We start from the raw sequence: 18,520 nt of genomic DNA on the forward strand, positions 1-18,520 counted from the left end.
TTTAATTGTTTTTCCAGTTGAAGACCTACACATATATCCACAAAGGGAAAAAAAGGGTTTTTAAAAAATAACCTTGCAATTAACCCTGGTTTAAATTATATAATAATAATAAATATTACTTTTAATGAATTAACATACATATGTTAATAATATACACTATTTTTACAATATATTTTTTTTATTTAATAAAACTATCAAATTTGCAACTAAAAACTCCTTAAAAACAAATGACTTTGGAGCAACATGAGAGTGGAAAGATGATAGCAGAAGTAAAGTAAATGTTTTTCAGAATGTGCAACTGATCAAATTTACACATGAGAATACGACTTTTGATATTTAATTATCAAAGACACCATTAAATGTATTTGGAAGTTGCTTTCAAGGGGATCTGATGTCGAAAATTTAGTCTCAACTGTTTTGTTTTTACTCACAGTGATCTAGATCCTCAGTTGACATTTATGGTTTCAACGGAGGATGTGACCATCGTTACTCTCCTAAAAAATAAAAATCAAGGCATGACCAATGTTTGAATTGCCAGATGCTTCTCATAACAACAGAATGTCAATGTGAGAAGACACATGGTATATTACATACCTCATTGTTTAATTGGGTACGAAAGGGTGGAAATCAGTTTTGAAAGAGAAAGGAAAAAGTAATAAAGTCAATGTTTCTGCCTGGTTTTCGGTCTGGAAGCTGAGAACCAGTAAAAATGTAATAATAATAAAGGAGCCCAAATGCGGATGTAATGGCCTGTATTTATGTGTTTCATTTTATCTTCAAAGACGGGCTGAAATTAAACAAACGTGCAAGTATAAAGGGCCATTTTAAAAATAGCCCCTTTTTTTCAGCGAGCGATCTCATCTCGGGTCCCAAGGAGAATATTGCTACCGTCAGCACTAGCGCACATTAAGGGATGAATCAGAACAGAAGGAGCGAGAGAGAGGGGCGAACAGTGACAAAAAGACATTTTAATCACCGTTATTTCCGCCTGCGCCCAGGCGAACGAGGGCCGTGCCAGGGGTTGCGTGATTGAACAGCACCCTGCACCTTTAAACAAAGCCCACACAACTTCCTCACCGGCTTCATTTTAAAGACTCCTTTAGCCATAATCATTTTCGTATAATTCACTTTCATACAATTCTTTCTCCTAATCATTATCAGGGCCACTAACGTCTTAATGACTTCATAAATTTAAGCTATAAAAAGTAATGGAGAAAGACAAATGAGATAATTAGGAATAAATCTTAGTGGAAGCCCATTTATCAAAACATCGAGAGCCACTGAATATTCAAAATCATTAGGCCCTGTGTGTAATTAACAAAGCCCCTCAGTTATGAAGGAAACCTGTTTCCAAAGATATTAAGATCCAAAAGACTCCATGTTATTAAATTGACCGATGAATCTACGGTGTATAATATGATGTGGATTATTAGGATCCTTTTTAATTAAAAAGTGCGTTCGTTTTTTCTCTCTCTCTTTTTATTATTTAAATTTTTTAACACTTTAATGGGAAGTTGAATTCAGGTCTTTAGTCACAAGGCAGTAAGAGACTTATCTCTCTTTTTTCTTCTCTCTCTCTTCTCTCACTCCTTCGCTCCTTCTCTTTCTCCCTCATGAATAGGATGGAGATGATATAATGGACAGAAGACTAGCCCTCAGTCCCAATATTTTATTCTCCTCCAGTACTGTTGCGTAGCACATGGATGTAGAGCGTATTTTAATTTAACACACTTTGAATTCCTATTATCTTAAAAACTATGTGTAATGAAATCATTGGCCCTGATTAGCTAAAGTGAGAATAAGACTCATGTTAAGTGTCTGTGGAATTAAAAACAGATTTTTTTTCTTCCCTTCGCGTCTGAGAACAGACCGAGCTTAACAGCTAAATTTTTCTAAAAGCAATTTCCTGAATTTGAGCTTATATTACTCCTACTGTCTTAAAATAAAAAGTTGATATTGCCACACATATGTGATCAGAACGTGAAATAACTTTTTTAAAAACCTTAATTGAGATTTAAATTAAGACCATTATTTACTAACAGTTAATCTGTTGCATTACTTAAAATGTTAAAAATGTTTCTTCAGCAGCAAATCAGCACATTAAAATGATTTCTGAGAAATCATATTACACTGAGGACTAAAATTCAACATTGCCATCCAAGACTAAATTAAATTTTAAAATATATTAGAATAGAAAACAGATAACATTTAACAATATTACTGTTTTTACTGTATTTTTTGATCAAATAAATGCAGCCTCGTTAAACAAAAGAGACTTCTTTCAAAAACATCTTCAATTTCAAAAATATTACTGACACCGGGTTGAATGTACATACATAAATATTAATATTATATACCTTCAGGGGACGCAATTGGCCATCTCCTGTCAATTCATTTTTCTGGATCATCATCAATGTGCCCAGAGCTTCAAAATCAAATTAATTAGAACGATTATTCGACATCAACAGACATATGGAAAATTGTGTGTTGTTTACAGATGCATGCAGTCATGACTTCAGTGGTCAAGGCAGATGTGACTCGTCCATCTGGCTCTATTTACCTCGGTCAGGTGTGAAATATTATTTCTTCTCGTGCTATTATCTCCCCTATCAGCCCCCTTGACACATAGATTATACATGCTTATCGTCAGAATACACAACAGTTCGTCATTAGAACATTAATTGAAAAAGTGTAATTAATCTGCCTCGGTCCAGCTCCTGGACCCCTGCCAGCATCATCTGGGTAGGACTGAACGCAAAAAAGGAGACGGCCACACAAACAGAAAAAAACTATTGTGACTCAACACTGCCCCCTGTTGTCCATAAAGAGCTCCATCCACCAGGGAGAGGAGTCTCATTTGTTCATCGATGGCACCGCGAGATGCCTGCGGCGCGCGAGCAAGCCTCTGTTGGGCAGACTGACACCCCAACGGGCTGCAATTACCCCACAGCAAAACCTATTGTCTGCGTGTCACCCCCCTGATGAGCGCACACTGTAAGCAATCGTCTCTTTTCTCTCGCAGCATTTGTACAAATAGCTTCCAGAGGCACTAAAAGACAGAGCAATTTGGTATTTTCTGTCATTTGACAGGTGAATAGAGAATGCTGGCGGATACACTAACAGAATCATTTTGCGTCCGTTTAAAAGGACAACGGGAAAAAGAGAATGTGAAAGAAGTATCGGTGGAGAAATTAGTGTTGCTAAAACAGCGGTTCAGAAGACTTCAGTCATATGGAAGGAAGCTGTGATTAGTCCAATCTGTCATTAGTGTCTCAGTGACGGACCCATTAGCCCTGACTCAGAGGAGTAAAACGCTGCTTGGTGAGATCTTTACATCAAATACGTCACCCTTCATCACTGATCTAGGACAACGCGTTAAGGAATAGTTCACCTAAAAATTTTAAATTTCATCATTTACTCACTCCATCGACGTTCTAAACCCGTACAGCTGTGAATTAAAAAAGTAGGTATTTTGAAGAATGTGCATGTTGCTCTTTTCGGTGCATTTACAATGAATGTGAACTGAGGCTTACAAGCTTCAAAAAGAAAAAGAAAAAAACATGCTCGATATGACTACTGCGTTATATTCCAAGCAGGGTTTCTGTAGGTTTTATGAAGGTAAATTTAAGACTTCTTTAAGACCTTTTTAAAACCAAGTAAGGAAAAAGTAATAAATTGAAGGAAAAACAATATATCAATATGTTCTCTAAATGTAAAAGTCTAGGGAGAAACACAATGAGTTGTATTTGCAATACTTCAGAGTTCAGAAAACTTCAGAAAATACAACCTCCAACAGATATCCATTACTTTTTAATTCATTTTGTAAAAAAAGTAGCTCTGCTCCCAACTATTACAATAGGGAACTATCGTTTACTGTTCAAAAGAACAGCATTTATCTGAAATATAAAGCTTTTGCAACATTATAAATGTCTATACTGTCACTTTTGATCAATTTAATTCATCCTTGCTGAATAAAAGTATTATTTTTTTTATTTTCTTTCCAAAAAAAAAAAAAAAACTCTTACAGACCCCAAACTTTTGAACAGTAGTGATAATGTTACAAAAGCTTTCTATTTCAGATAAATGCTGTTCTTTTGAACTTTCTATTCATCAAATAATACTAAAAAAATGGACACAACTGTTTTCAACATTGATAATAATAATAATAATAATAAATGTTTCTTGAGCAGCAAATCAGCATATTAGAATGATTTCTGAAGGATCATGTGACACACTGAAGACTGGAGTAATGATGCTGAAAATTTAGCTTTGCCAACACAGAAATAAAATGCATTTTAAAATATATTCAAATAGAAAACAGTTATTTTAAATGGTAAAAAAAAATATATATATATATTTTTTTGGAATGCATGCAACATTTAATGTCATGACTTTATGATTTTAAGATTTTCTTCTCTGATTTAAGACCTTTTTAAGGCCTTAATTTGTGTAAGGTGAATTAAGACCTTTTAAAGACCATTTTAAGACCCGCAAAAATCCTGTCCAGTTATTCTGAAGCTATACAAGGTGTATGAGAAATGAAACTAAATTTAAGTCATTATGCAGTGATTCACCTACATTTTCAACAATTTGTGAACATATCATTCAGACTGCTTTTGTGAACCAGATCAAATAATTCACATAAAAGCTTCTACTCAAAAGAACAATTTGTACTATAATGATCTTATGAATGCAGCAAGAGAGCTAGATTTTCAGTATGGATGGCATTTATGATACTTAAATAGTTTTTGTGTTGTTTTTGAAGCTTAAAAGCTTCAGTCCCCATCTTGGAAAAGAGCAACAAGCACAATATTTCAAACGTCTCCTTTTGTGATCCACACAAGAAAGAAAGCCATACAGGTTTAAAATGGCATGAGGGTGACTAAATGTTTTGTATTTTTATTACTGGGGGAACTATCCCTTTAAGCATAGTGACAAGAATGAAGGGGGAAAAATGTCACTGTCAAAAACAAAACAAACAAAAAAATATGTCATTAACAATACATCCCATATTTTTGGGCTTTGGTTTGAATTTGAAATAACATGAAAATGAATAAATATCACGTTTATTTTGGGTGAACTAATCCTTTAAGCACAGTGAGAAAAATTAAAATAAAAAAGTGGGGGGAAAACATGGAAAAAATAGCCTCTTAAAAACTCAGCAGCAGTGAGAAAAATGAAAATAAAAAATGAAAAAAAAGCATCACAATAATTTAAAAATGTCACGAATAAATGAGAAAAATTAATGAAAAGGCTTAAAAAATACATCACTTTATCACATCACTCTAAAAATGTAAGAAACACTAAAACTAATGGACATCCAGTGGTTTTGGGCACTGTCCATTCAGTGTTACCATCCTCCTGTCTCCCTGGAGAACCCTTCATAACAGATGCATATAGATGAGGCTGTAATTGGCTGACCCCAGGCATCTTTCCCCAGGCTTAATTAGGCTGCCAGTCTGTCCCCAGATTGTCCCTATTCTCACTTGTCCACAGTTTCAGAACTTGGAAAAGAGAAGCAGGGATGTGTGGGATTTGCCACCCATGAGGACACATTCAGAACGATTCTTAATACAAGAGCTGTTTTAAGATCTCTTTCGCAGTTTTAGCACATAACGACATGTATTAGCATTAAACAGAGCAAAAGTAAGTTCATGTAGCTCAAAACTGCAGAATGAAGGTTCCTGTGGTTGAGTGGCAGTTTGATCAAGTGCAGTGATGAGGTGATGTCATAGCCAGTCTTTATGGATGCTTGCTAATGAGGTGTCAAAACTAATCTGACACTTGGCACAGTCCAGCGGTAAATGTGAGCTCTCACGAACTTACTGCAATCTACCTGAAATGAACAAACTGAATGATTCATTAAAACTCACATTAAAGGATTACAACTTTTTACTACCATCAATTTTTGTAATTAATTAACTTTATAAAAAGTGAGTTTGTCAAGATGGCTTCAGTGTAACTGTACAGTAGGCTAACTGACATAAATATTTGATGCCTTTTCTTTGTTTTGCACCTTTTTTAACAAAATGTTTATTTTCAGGTTTAAATTCAAATAAACTTAAATGGATTCCAGTGTGGTCTCAAGATTTTGAAACGTAAAATTCTCTATAATGTAATAGTTGAAATAATCACTTGTCATGGTTGTGAAAAATACTGAACACTCTTAAGGGAGAGTACCCATCTGTGATTTAAGTTACAGAAAGAGAAAAAGAGACCAAATGAGAGCGAATGACAGAGAGAGAGAGAGAGAAAGAGAGGAAAAAAAGAAACAAAGAAGACGTTCTTTAGCCAATGTTCCTGAGTTCCTTGAGTAAATTAGTGGAAGAGCAGGGTGGCTTACTTTATTATTGTAATCCACAGTGCTAGCGCCGTGACCTTTAGCAAGATGATTGTTTCTCATTTATGAGTTTGAAGGTGCAATTTACTGAACGGTTTGATCCATAGGACCTGACCTTTGTAAATTGGCTGTTAAGCATATCAGGACTCGACCAACCTGCCCCACACATGCTCCAGAATGAACACAACATCCGCCCTCGCCCGCCTTCCCACACACACTCATAAAGTTAAACTCACTGTTACAGACTGAAACTTCCGATAATTTCTTCAAAACAAGCCGCATTGCGTTATTTTCAGTTAATCAGAGACATCAACATCTATAAATTTAAATAGCATACTAGTGCTGCACAATTTATCGCATGATACGAAAATTAACTTTGAACTTAAACACGATTATCGCTTCTTAGTGCGATTATGAAATCGCAAAGGCTGAGATTATTTTTTCAAATCATTTAATTTCCAACGTGTTTTCGCATCGGTGAGCAATGTAGCCAATCACAGACATGTTTGCTGATTTCTTGAACACAACGGCCAATCACAGGTGTTTAAGCTAGAATCCACTCACCGCTCGAGTTGTCCAGTGCTGAGTTCTGCACGCTTGAAAATCTTCTCTAACAAAGTGTAGACTTTATGTAAATAAGAGATTCATTTTGTGGTTAGCATCACTGAATAATATAACGGAACTTTGTGAGATCGCGTTCATTGAATGAGTGACAGCTTTTTAGTGATTATAAAGGTAGCGCTCACACGCTGTTTAGGCGATATATAATAATTAATATTCCAAATTTGGATAAAACTTGTTTTCCATGCTCTACAAGCGGCCACATACATACTTCAATACATAGTCCCATCCACATATAAATGCAGGATTCACTCTCGAAATTGCGATGACTGACACAGTAATCATCATATAGAAAAGGTCGGACCCCCTGAGAAATATAAATGCCCCCCCTAGTCGTGTGTCCGGGTGCCGGGCCTGTACTCACCCTCATGTTGTTCCAAACCCACAAGACTTTCGTTCACCTTCGAAACACAAATGAAGATATTTTTAATGAAATCTCAGAGATTTCTGTCCCTCCATTGACAGTCTACGCAACTACCACTTTGACGCTTCAAAAAGAGATCGTAAAACTAATCCATATGAATTGAGTGGTTTAGTCCAAATTTTCTAAAGAGACTCATTAGCTTTATATGATGAACATGCTGATGAAAAAAAAGCCTAAATTCAATCTGTTCATCATATAAAATGATCATGCCTCTTCAGAATATTTGGACTCAATTCATGTGGATTTGTTTTATGATCTCTTTATGAACTTTGTGAAGCATCAAAGTGGTAGTTGCATGGACTGTCAATGGAGAAACAGAAATCTCAGATTTTATTAAAAGATCTTCATTTGTGTTCCAAAAATTAACGAAAGTCTTACAGGTTTGGAACGACATGAAGGTGAGTAAATGATGACAGAATTTTCATTTTTGGGTGGACTATCCCTTGGTTTGACAGCCATTATTTAAAAAAAAAAAAAAAAACTAAATGCAAATAGAACTTTACTGGATAGTAGTTGAATGAAGAGCTTTGTTCATTTTTTCTTCGTTTTTATTGCTTTAACGATTCAAATTTCCATGAATAATGCCATTTGATTTTAAATGAATCATTGTTCATTATGAGTCAATGGAACGCTTCACATGTTCACCTGTATAAGTGAAATTTAGATAAAAGCAGATCATTTGATGCTGTAGATGTTGCGTTGAGTAATTCGAGGAAAAGGGTTTCATTATGCAAGAATGCAAAATTATCATTATGCAAATCAATCTAGATTTAAATGAGCGCTCTTTTACCAACACGCTGTGGAGCAGAACATTACCAAAGCTGGAGGCTACCTATTTAAAACACAGAAGAGAAATCATTTAACTGAGCAATAGATTCAATTAACATCTGAGTCTCAAGTCCACTGATCCATTTGAGAGGATGCCAGTGTCCAACCACAATTAAATCTCATCATTATTCTCATTCTGATCAAGGCTGAGTGAAGGATGGTGACAGTTATCCTCTTCAACCATCTCTTTCTACTCACCGAAGTGGCGACTTGTCAACACCAGCACTTTTTCTAAATGGGATCCACACATCCTCCAGACTGTCTCAGAGCTGCTAGCTCGGCCATCGCCTGGGATAAAAAGACATTATTTTATTATGAATCCATGGGTGTCAGATTTCATTTCATGGCTTAAATTTCACAGATTAAGCTGTTAGAGATATTCCAGTGCATCTCATTAATATCTGAAAGCGGTAATGTGTAATTTGTGGTGGTAATCATTTAAATAATTTCTGTGAATGTATGCAGCGGTACAATTCAGGCTTAGGACGCTGCGGGACCCTTCTATTTGACAATTAACTTATAATTCCAAACAGGGATTTGTCCTCTGTCCACGGTTATTTCTCAGACAGACAAGAGACCCAAGGCCGTCGACAGGGGGGTATGAATAAGGGGAGCCCACTATGGTCCTCTATAGTATTACACAGGGTTTTTTTTTATTTATTTATTCTTTTTTTAAGTGTTAATTTCAGATAAGGTATAATTAATCAGATAAAATTGTAACAATTTGATTTATTTCATTTATATTCCAAATATTTAATTTTGGAAGCAATCATTCACTTTAAATAACTCTTTACAATACACTGTCCGGCCAAAAAAAAAAAGTTTCTGTTTGGATTTTAATAGGCAAATACTTAAGAATCTATGAATGAATAATTATTACAGTGATTATTATGTTCCTAGCATGTTATATGTTTGGCAACGATTCTTTTAACCCAGACAGATGGAGTGTGTAGCTTTTCATTCTTAAACAACCATGTAGGAAGACACATCATGGCCATATTCCAGGATGACAATGTCAAGCTTCATCAGGGTTAAAATTGTGAAAGAATGGTTCAGAGAGCATGAAGAATCATTTTCACACATGAATTGGCACCTCTGAGTCCAGACCTTAATTTCATTGAAAGTCTTTGGGATGTGCTGGAGGAGACTTTACAGAGTGCTTACCTCTTGCATTGTCAATACCAGATATTGACCAAAAATCGATGCACCTCTTGATGGAAATAACATCACAACATTTTTTTCCATCGAGAGGTGCATCATTTTTTGGTCAAGATCTTGTATTGACAATGCAAGAGGTGAGCACTCTGTAAAGTCTCCTCCAGCACATCCCAAAAACTTACACAGAGGTTAATGTCAGTGCCAATTCATGTGTGAAAATGATTCTTCATGCTCCCTCCCAACAATTATTTCACAATTTGAGCCTGATGAATCTTGACATTGTCATCCTGGAATACAGCCATGATACATCTTAACACATGGTTGTTTAAGAAATGAAAAGCTACACACTCCATCTTTTAGGGTTAAAAGAACCGTTGCCAAACATATAACATGCTAAAAAAATAATAATCACTGTAATAATGATCCATCCATAGACCCTTAAGTATTTGCCTATTAAAATCCAAACAGTGACTTCTTTTTTGGCGAGGCAGTGTATTATACTGCAGAAATCAAAAAGTCCTTGGCATTAAAAAGTTTTAAATACCCTGGTATAGCATACTTGTTCAGCATATGCTGACAATCTGACATTGTAAAAATGTTGTCCTGTGAGTGACCGTGAATTTTTGCGACAACCCTGCAGAGACCAATATGTAGGAGAGACACATCACTGAATGACACTCATCCAAACAAGGTACATTTGAATATTCACACACCTACATGAACGGCTGCAGGCAAATATCAGATTTGCTCCCAAGACATTCAGACCTTCGGACTTTGTCCCCCTCTGTGACGTGACCCTCGTTTGCAGCGGGGCAAATTTTCCTGACTGACATCCCCTACATGCTCTGACGTGAAGGACAGATGAGAGATGGAGCGAGGGCAGGAAGCAGTAAGGCCGCTCACTTGTAGGCTGTCTGTAAAGAAGCAAAGGCACATGAAATTAAAGATGATCATCCCAGTGTCAGAAACAGAGCTCTGCTGGTGTATTTCGGCCCACTCTGAGTCCCCATAGAGACCTGTTATAAGGCATATGCCTCTTGCCAATCAGAGCAGCCCCGAGCTCTATGGGATCACTGATGAAATATGGACAATGGCGTGCAAGGTGGGCACAAGGGGAGGCAGGCAACTTAATGAGGCAATTTCTCAGATAATAAGATTGGAAGATATGCTAATATTTCTACCTTAAGGAGATAATTATGATGTAGAAGATAGAATATTTTATCTTAAAGCGACAGTGCACTTGTCCCAATCCTGATGCTTTCATGCAATCAGTTTTTTTTGGTTGATGTTTTCTACGTGTGCACTGGGACGGGGAAAAAAACAATGCTAGCTAGGACTGTTTTTTTTCTCTTTGTGCTTTCTTTGATCATTTTTGTTGGGACTTTGTATCGAGTGTTCGCTTGGGACTTCAAAAGAAAGTATCAAGGCTTATAAATATTTATGTTGCTTGGGAATTAAGTAAAAAAAAAGTAATACATAAACTCATATACATTGATCTTTATTATTAATTAAAATTTTTTTGTTATAATTATAACTTTATTTCTCATACCCAAGGTCAGCAATGCTGCAAATATGGAGGTTTTAAGGTTTCAGTGGTGGTTTGGGCTGCAATATCATGGTATTCCCCAGGCCCACTACTTGTGCTAGATGGGCGCGTCACTGCCAAGGACTACCGAACCATTCTGGAGAACGACGTGCACCCAATGGTTCAAACATTGTACCCTGAAGGTGGGGCCATGTATCAAGATGATACACCAATACATACCATGGCCTGCACAGTCACCAGATCTGAATGTTACTGAGCCACTTTGAGGTGTTTTGGTGGAGCAAGTCAGGAAACAGTTTCCTCCACCAGCATCACATAGTGACCTGGCCACTGTTCTGCAAGAGGAATGGCTCAAAATACCTCTGGCTACTGTGCAGGCCTTGTATCTGTCATTCCCAAGATGAAATTTTTATTGGCTGCAAATTACCTGGGGAACACATGGCACCAGGATGCACTATGGGAAGAAGGCAAGCCAGCAGAGGCAGTGTGATGCTTTGGCCAATGTTCTGCTGGGAAACCTTGCGATTTGCCATCCATGTGGATGTTACTTTGACACATACCACCTACCTAAGCATTGTTGCAAACCATGTACACCCTTTCATGGAAACGGTATTCCCTGGTGGCTGTGGCCTCTTTCAGCAGGATAATGTGCCCTGCCACAAAGCAAAAATGGTTTAGGAATGGTTTGAGGAGCACAACAACGAGTTTGAGGTGTTGACTTGGCCTCCAAATTCCTCAGATCTCAATACAATCGAGCATCTGTGGGATGTGCTGAACAAACAAGTCCGATCCATGGAAGCCCCACCTCGCAACTTACAGGACTTAAAGGATCTGCTGCTAACATCTTGGTGCCAGATACCACAGCACACCTTCAGGGGTCTAGTGGAGTCTATGCCTCGACGGGTCAGGGCAGTTTTGGCAGCAAAAGGGGGACCAACACAATATTAGGAAGGTGGTCATAATATTATGCCTGATCGGTGTATGTATATATATATATATATGGCTTTTTAAATGTATGCTTCTCTTTAACCACGGTAATAAAGCACCTGGTGTGCAGTGAACCTGTCAATTGCATTTTAATGGGGTGAGATGTCACATGACTTCTCTCAGGTCATTAATTGGTCATTGATCAGAGTGCCCATGCTAATATATGTGAACCTCATTTGCATTGCAAAGAGGTTGTTTGCCCATATTCAGCTAAGATGTAAGGTTGCTGTATGGGAAAGAAGGGCCTGGGGCTTTAGAGTATCCCACAATTTTCTGCTTATTTTATTACTCTTTCTCTCTCAGAGGATACAAACGCCTCCAATTACAGCTTATAATGAGCTCCATCAGATAATTACGAGCTCAGATGGCCTGAAAAACAAGCTGATACATATGGCAGTCCATGGCAGCCACAGAGGAAGTTTCAGTGTGAACTCACAAAGTCTGAGTTTTGTCCCTAGACAGGGAAACTCGAGACCTGAACGTAGATGGTCATCAGGAAGTATGTTTAACCACATGTCACTGCTGAACAAAAGTAGGACACATCTGGAGGCTTTAAGCATCTACAGAATCCACATTTTGGCTTTCTGAAGATAGAGTGATGAACACAATGTTCCCTTGTCACTGACTGCTAGACATCTGGCTCATCTCTTAATTTGTCTGTGCTGTTACCAATGAAGATTCAACCAGAGATAGTATAAGGGGAGGAGAAGGACCACTTGGAGGAAAATGAATGGGAGAAGTCTTAACACTCAAAAACTTAAAATAAATAAATAAAATAAAATAAAATAAAATAGTGAAGTTCTAAAGCTGTCATTTCCAATAATCCACTGATGTCCACTACGCTGAGGCTAAATTTGGGAAAATTACACGAATGTTCATAATATTATCATAGTAATTCAGGATATGTGCAAGCTAAAATTGTGTTTCTTTATATCTCTACAATTATTTTTATTAGTTAAAATAAATTTTAACACACAAACTGGGTGAAAATGACTCACAACAGCACAGAAGAGTTAAATACAAAAAAAGAAATGTTGCTGGAGAAAAAATCTTATTCAGAAAATTATTTAGCATTTTAGTTTTCTTTTTTTTTTTGAAATTCACTTTGTTATTCAGCCGGGAATGAGGGTAAAATGCGACACATGTACATGTTAGCTCCCTCTTTAGCATACTGATTAATCTATGCCCGGTGTGGGCGTCATGGGCCATCTGAATGGTGGGTAAATGCCATCTCCGGGCGGGCGGGAGTCTTTGTGATATTGCTTCTCTCTGTCAAAAAGAATTCATGTATATTTTGCAATCCTTGCATCCTATTATGTGCAATAAACTAGGTACTTTATCCATGACAGCACCTGGCTGGCGGTAAAAATATGCAGAAGCCAATCTGCCAAACACACCCTTTCAAAATCAAATTTATTTAGTTAGAAACGGTCTCAAAGACACTCTTGTAAGCTATCATGTAACATTGTGATTAGAATACAGACAAGCAGAAATTTAATTCATTTTAAATTCAGACCCGCTCCGCTTCCTATTATGCCGCTGTATCAGTAAATTGTAAACCCTCCGTTGCAGCATTACAATTCAAACAAGGTTAGTTTTCAAACACCTGATTTGAATAAGCTGAAAAAAGGGAAAGGAAAATGAAGAACTGCTTCGACAGCCTTTGTGTCAATGCACGGCGAAAGATGAAGAAGTGAAGGCATGCGAGCAGAAGAGAGGCACTTTTGGATGCGATGGCTGAGCGATAACGCCCGAGGAAGTGTCAGCTAATTTCAATGCAGCACCTACAGCACAATTATTATTATTATCACCAAATCATGGAAATAAATTAAAAGAGCGAGATCCGAAAATAGCGCATCTGGGCCTTACACTTCACAGGTACACCCAGTGGGGATTCAGAAGGAGATGACTTTGCCTCATTATGTGCTTGGGTGGTGTGTGCGTGTATGTGTGTGTGTGAAAGGAGATGGTGGACTCGCTGTAATGCCAGATCTCAACAGATGAGATAGGGGCTGTAATTTGAATGCCAGTGGGAGGCAATTTAAACACATGGCAGTCAGAGAACGCCTGAGTCTGGTGACACTCTGATCAGCAGCAGGGCCGTTCTGGGCTCGGCAAGGTCAGTGTTTGGGCCTCCTCAGAGAACATTTTGTTGGTCAAAGAAGGAAAGACTTTTGACAGGTTTTATTAATTGGCTTGAACTCCGACATAAATTACACTTATACATTCCCTCATAAATGATTTCAACACTTGGGTGACATTATTGAGGTTGAAAGAATACCAAATGCGTCGTAAAACGAGTTCATTGTGTCATCGCGAACGGATCAAGCAGAACAAACCAAAGGAAATGTGGAAAGTGTAGCGTTAGCCAAGTGCAAACAAAAACACCCGTCCGCTGTGTGAACTGAAAGCTTTCCCAGTTTATAATGTTACTCCCTTTGACATTTCCCGGATCATCTGCCAGGAAATCAGAGTGACAGGATATTCCTGTAACTTTTGTGAGGATAAAAAACCAAGTGAAGTATCTGGCATGAAATGGACCGACATAACCGAGCAGGGTTCCTTCCTTCCCTCTGAAACAATGCACATCTCAATCAGTGTCAATGAACGCTGATTAGAACATCACAAGTGCTACAATCATATCCGAATGTGGATGATAACCAAAGTACAGTAATTTCCACCAAATGAGAAGCAGAACAAAAATCAAGCGAGTTCATAATCAAAAATGCTTAACGGCCGACAATGCGGGAGGTGCAGTGGGCGCCTTCGTTCATCTCCATCCAGGAAAGCCAGTGACTCATCCTTCACTCTTTCCATCCCTCCTCCTGTCCTGTGATTCATGGGCTCAGGGGGGGCCCTATCTCCCTGGAGAAATTAACAGTGATTTTAATTGCGTAGACGTCTCCAATTCATTACTGCCCACTCGCACAAATTTTCACCCTCTCAGGTGTCAAATGGCACTTAACATCTCTGCCAATCATGGCAGCACTAGAGGAGAGCTGAAGGAGATGGGAAGCGCGTGGCGGGTGCGCCGGGCCCCCCAGTGCGGAGACGACGTGGAGGACCCCTCTTATCCCCTCAGTTTAACTCCTGCAACCCTGCACACACACAGTCGGTCTAAATGGTCGTATATGTGTTGAATCAAAAGACATGATGTGCGGTGCCCACTGTAGCATTTCTTTCAATTACATCAATGATTAAAGCTTTAAGAGAAGATAATGACATCAATTTTATTTTCAGTCTTGAGGCAGACTTGCTCACGGCCTTATTATCAAGATCCTGCCAGATCGTAATATCCAAAACTGAAATATGAAAATGACGAGGGGCAGTCAGCTTCACGTGGTGAAAATCCCCAATGTTCTCGTGAGTCTATTTACAGCAGGCTGCCCTCAGGGCTTTGATTAATTTCAGATAATCAGCGGCAGCTCTTTGACCTTGGAGTTCAATATGAATGCTCTTCATATCCTGACTTCTGCTTTACAGAAAATACTTCCACAAAGCACCACTGGGTAATGCCAGTTTGGTGGTTGCTTGCAAAGTTAAGATATTAGACTTGAATTCAATCAATCAATGATCTATCCATCTATCATCTATCCATCATCCATCCATCTATCTATCTATCTATCTATCGATCATAATGCGTGTAATGAGATGTTACATTGCACAAAATCATAAACACTGTAATATAAAACAGAAATTTCATGACACCTCAGCTGATATGGAGTAGAAAACTGTGAGATTAGTGGCCTAATTGAATGAATTTAATTTGCTGTAATGGGAGAAATATGTCACAAGAAAAAACGGCTGTCAACTGCTTTTTCTCATTCAAATGTAAATTTTTTCTTAGACTTCCATCCCCACCCCCACCCAATCCTCATTTTTTCTTTTATATAGTCTCAGTCAGTCATACTTTTGAGTTACATAAAGAGACCTGGATAAAGCAAAGAACTAAGAAAGTGAACGTCAAATTATTAAGCTGTAATTATTAGAATTAGACTTGGCTTTAAATCTGGGGGGGCTGAAAATAAGGCATTATTATTATTATTATTATTATTATTATTAACATGTGATTTTAAAAAAGTCAAACTTACCTAGCTTGTGTATGTTGCATATACACATTATTCAATTTAACTAACGTTATCAGTAGAAAAAATATATTTATCATATTTATATATTGTTGTTATTATTATTTTAATATTATTTTTTTTTCCCTACTGTGAACTTCACAATGAAGGCAGATAAAGTGTATAAACAATAGAAGTTCTGTAGGAAAGCTTTAATATATAAAATAAACGGATTTTCACTGTAAACGTGACATTTAAGGCAAGTAGACTGACAAAAGATACATTTATTTAGTTTTAAGCTGTTAAGTAACACAAACCACCCCATTAATTATCTGCTGTCCAAAGCCAACTTTTCTGTTGTTTGTTCTGAATTCATGTTTTAAAAATTACATACTAAGTACTTGCAATGTAAATGTTGCCTTCCAAACAATTCAACCATCAAAGATGACTCATAAAAACCTGTTTTGTCAGGCCTCTTTCACAATATGGCAGCAAAAAACTCTAAAACTCTCAACAAAATGGCAGCTGGATAAACAGAGCGACTCTCTGGGCGATATTTAAAACTGTTCTGACCTTCTGCAACCTTTAACTAGCAAACAAAATACGCATCAAACTGAATACACACAATCTATCTAATATTTATTATTTTTTTAAATAAATGGCAGCATGTAAGACTGCAGAGAGAACTTCAGTATGTCTGGATAACTGTACTTTCATTGTGGTCTTAACCGCTCTCAAACACAGAGGAAAATACACTTCTCTAGGGTGGCTTTGAAAGGTCACAATGTTTGTCTTGGAGCCGAATTTAGGAGCCCTAATTAGTAGGGAAAGGCATACTATTTGACGTTCTATTTGAAGTTAAAGCATCTAGTCTAATGAACAGAGTTGTTTCATGGACAGTTTACAAAAACACGTCTTTCATTTGAACAATACTGACTTGCATTTTCGAACTTTTCCAGTTATATACACACACACATTTCTTTCTTGGATCTAGCCAAGTAAATAATCAAACTAATGCATGTTTATAGATGGCTCCTTTTTGGGGGTTAATGAAAGATATGAGATCTCCACAGTGGGCTGTAAGCAGGGCAAGAGCATGCTGGGACTCACAAGCATATGACCATAGATGTGGTAAGCCATAATAGCATAACTGGTACTCATCCAGAGCTGAAGGAGTCTAGCAGAATGCATTTCGTAAACATCAACCCTTCTCTGTTATCCTGCTTATAAGTACCTGCCTCTGTGTCTGACTACAGAAGGAAGTTATGACATGAAAAACAATCAGAGCCATAGAATTTGAATACCTATGTACTTATTTATATTTCATTTAATTTATTTAACTACAAATAATGGTTACACTTTATTTTACAGTGCTGTAGTTACATTGTAATTACTCACATAAGTACTGAGTACTATTAATTAACTACATGTACTTACTATAGAGTTACAGTTAGGGTTAGGGTTTGGTTTAGGGTTAGTTACTTGTAATTATGCATAATTTACTGTTATTACTATAGTAAGTACATGTAGTAACGTGTAACTACGGCACTGTAAAATAAAAGTGTTACCCAAATAATCAGTCACACACAACTACATTTGCTTTACTGAGCTTTTAAAAAGAAGGTTTAAAAAGATGCACCACCTGCTTAATATAGCAAAAAATTTAGTTTGCCTTTTAAAATCTGATCTATAATATCATGCTTATTAATGTATTTACTTTACTTTATGATAGTGCAAAGTCATTAATATAATTTAAAGTGCCCCTATTATGCATTTTCGAATATTACCTTTCATGCAGTGTGTAATGTAGCTGTCTGTGAATGTAAACGATCTGCAAAGTTGTGAAGCCGAAAGTGGAAGATAAATAAAGTTATTGTCTCTCAAAAAAAGAGAATAGACTCTGAACAGCCTAAAAGATTCACCAGGAATTCCAGTCTCACTTCCGTGACGGCCACACGTCACTGGGTAACACAATAGCATAATGCCTGCCTATGTTCTACGTTGCCTGCCGACAAGCAACTTGACCCACCCGCAAACATTATAGCATTTCCGTGTGGTTAACATTATGTCGAGAAGACGCCGTCTTTCAACGCAGGATTCACAAAATGCTTGGTCTTAAAAGATGGATCAATGCCCAGTTTATTTGGACCAGCTTGCTCCTCTGAATCTCAACCTGTAAGTATGATTAATAATTGATGTTTATATTTTCAAGCAATCGTTCAAAATACGTAATTTTGTATGTTATGTTGTGTACACCCTCGTCTGTACGTCTCCTGCTAACCGGCTAATTCACATTTCTGCAGTTCTGCTATTCAGAGGTGGGTCCAGTATTGTCTAAAAATGTGTCGATTAATGCAGCTTGTCTGTCTTATTGGAGTAATGATCAAGGATGGAGCACGACTTTTGTTTACAAAGTGTAATGCATTATCAGTTATTCACGTTTGTGCTCAGCTAAGAGAGTTTACAACATAGCTGTGAGCCCGGTTCCACTTACATAACTGTAAAAAAAGTGTTTTTTTTACTCTTCGTTTTTATTATTTACAATAGTGGAG

General features: G+C 37.3%; 1 long non-coding RNA gene across 1 annotated transcript in view; it reads right to left on the minus strand.

Annotated features, from left to right (window-relative positions):
* Window positions 1–18,520, minus strand: part of LOC127523028 (uncharacterized) — a 42,282-nt gene that overhangs the window by 10,878 nt on the left and 12,884 nt on the right. Inside the window, exons 4-5 of the long non-coding RNA XR_007932808.1 lie at window positions 10,085–10,285; window positions 8,412–8,501 (exon numbers count right to left, since the gene is read on the minus strand). This is a non-coding gene — a long non-coding RNA (uncharacterized LOC127523028). The remainder of the gene's footprint in view (window positions 1–8,411; window positions 8,502–10,084; window positions 10,286–18,520) is intronic.

The sequence above is a fragment of the Ctenopharyngodon idella genome, chromosome 11, assembly GCF_019924925.1.
Source record: "Ctenopharyngodon idella isolate HZGC_01 chromosome 11, HZGC01, whole genome shotgun sequence".
Classification (NCBI taxonomy): Eukaryota; Metazoa; Chordata; class Actinopteri; order Cypriniformes; family Xenocyprididae; genus Ctenopharyngodon; species Ctenopharyngodon idella.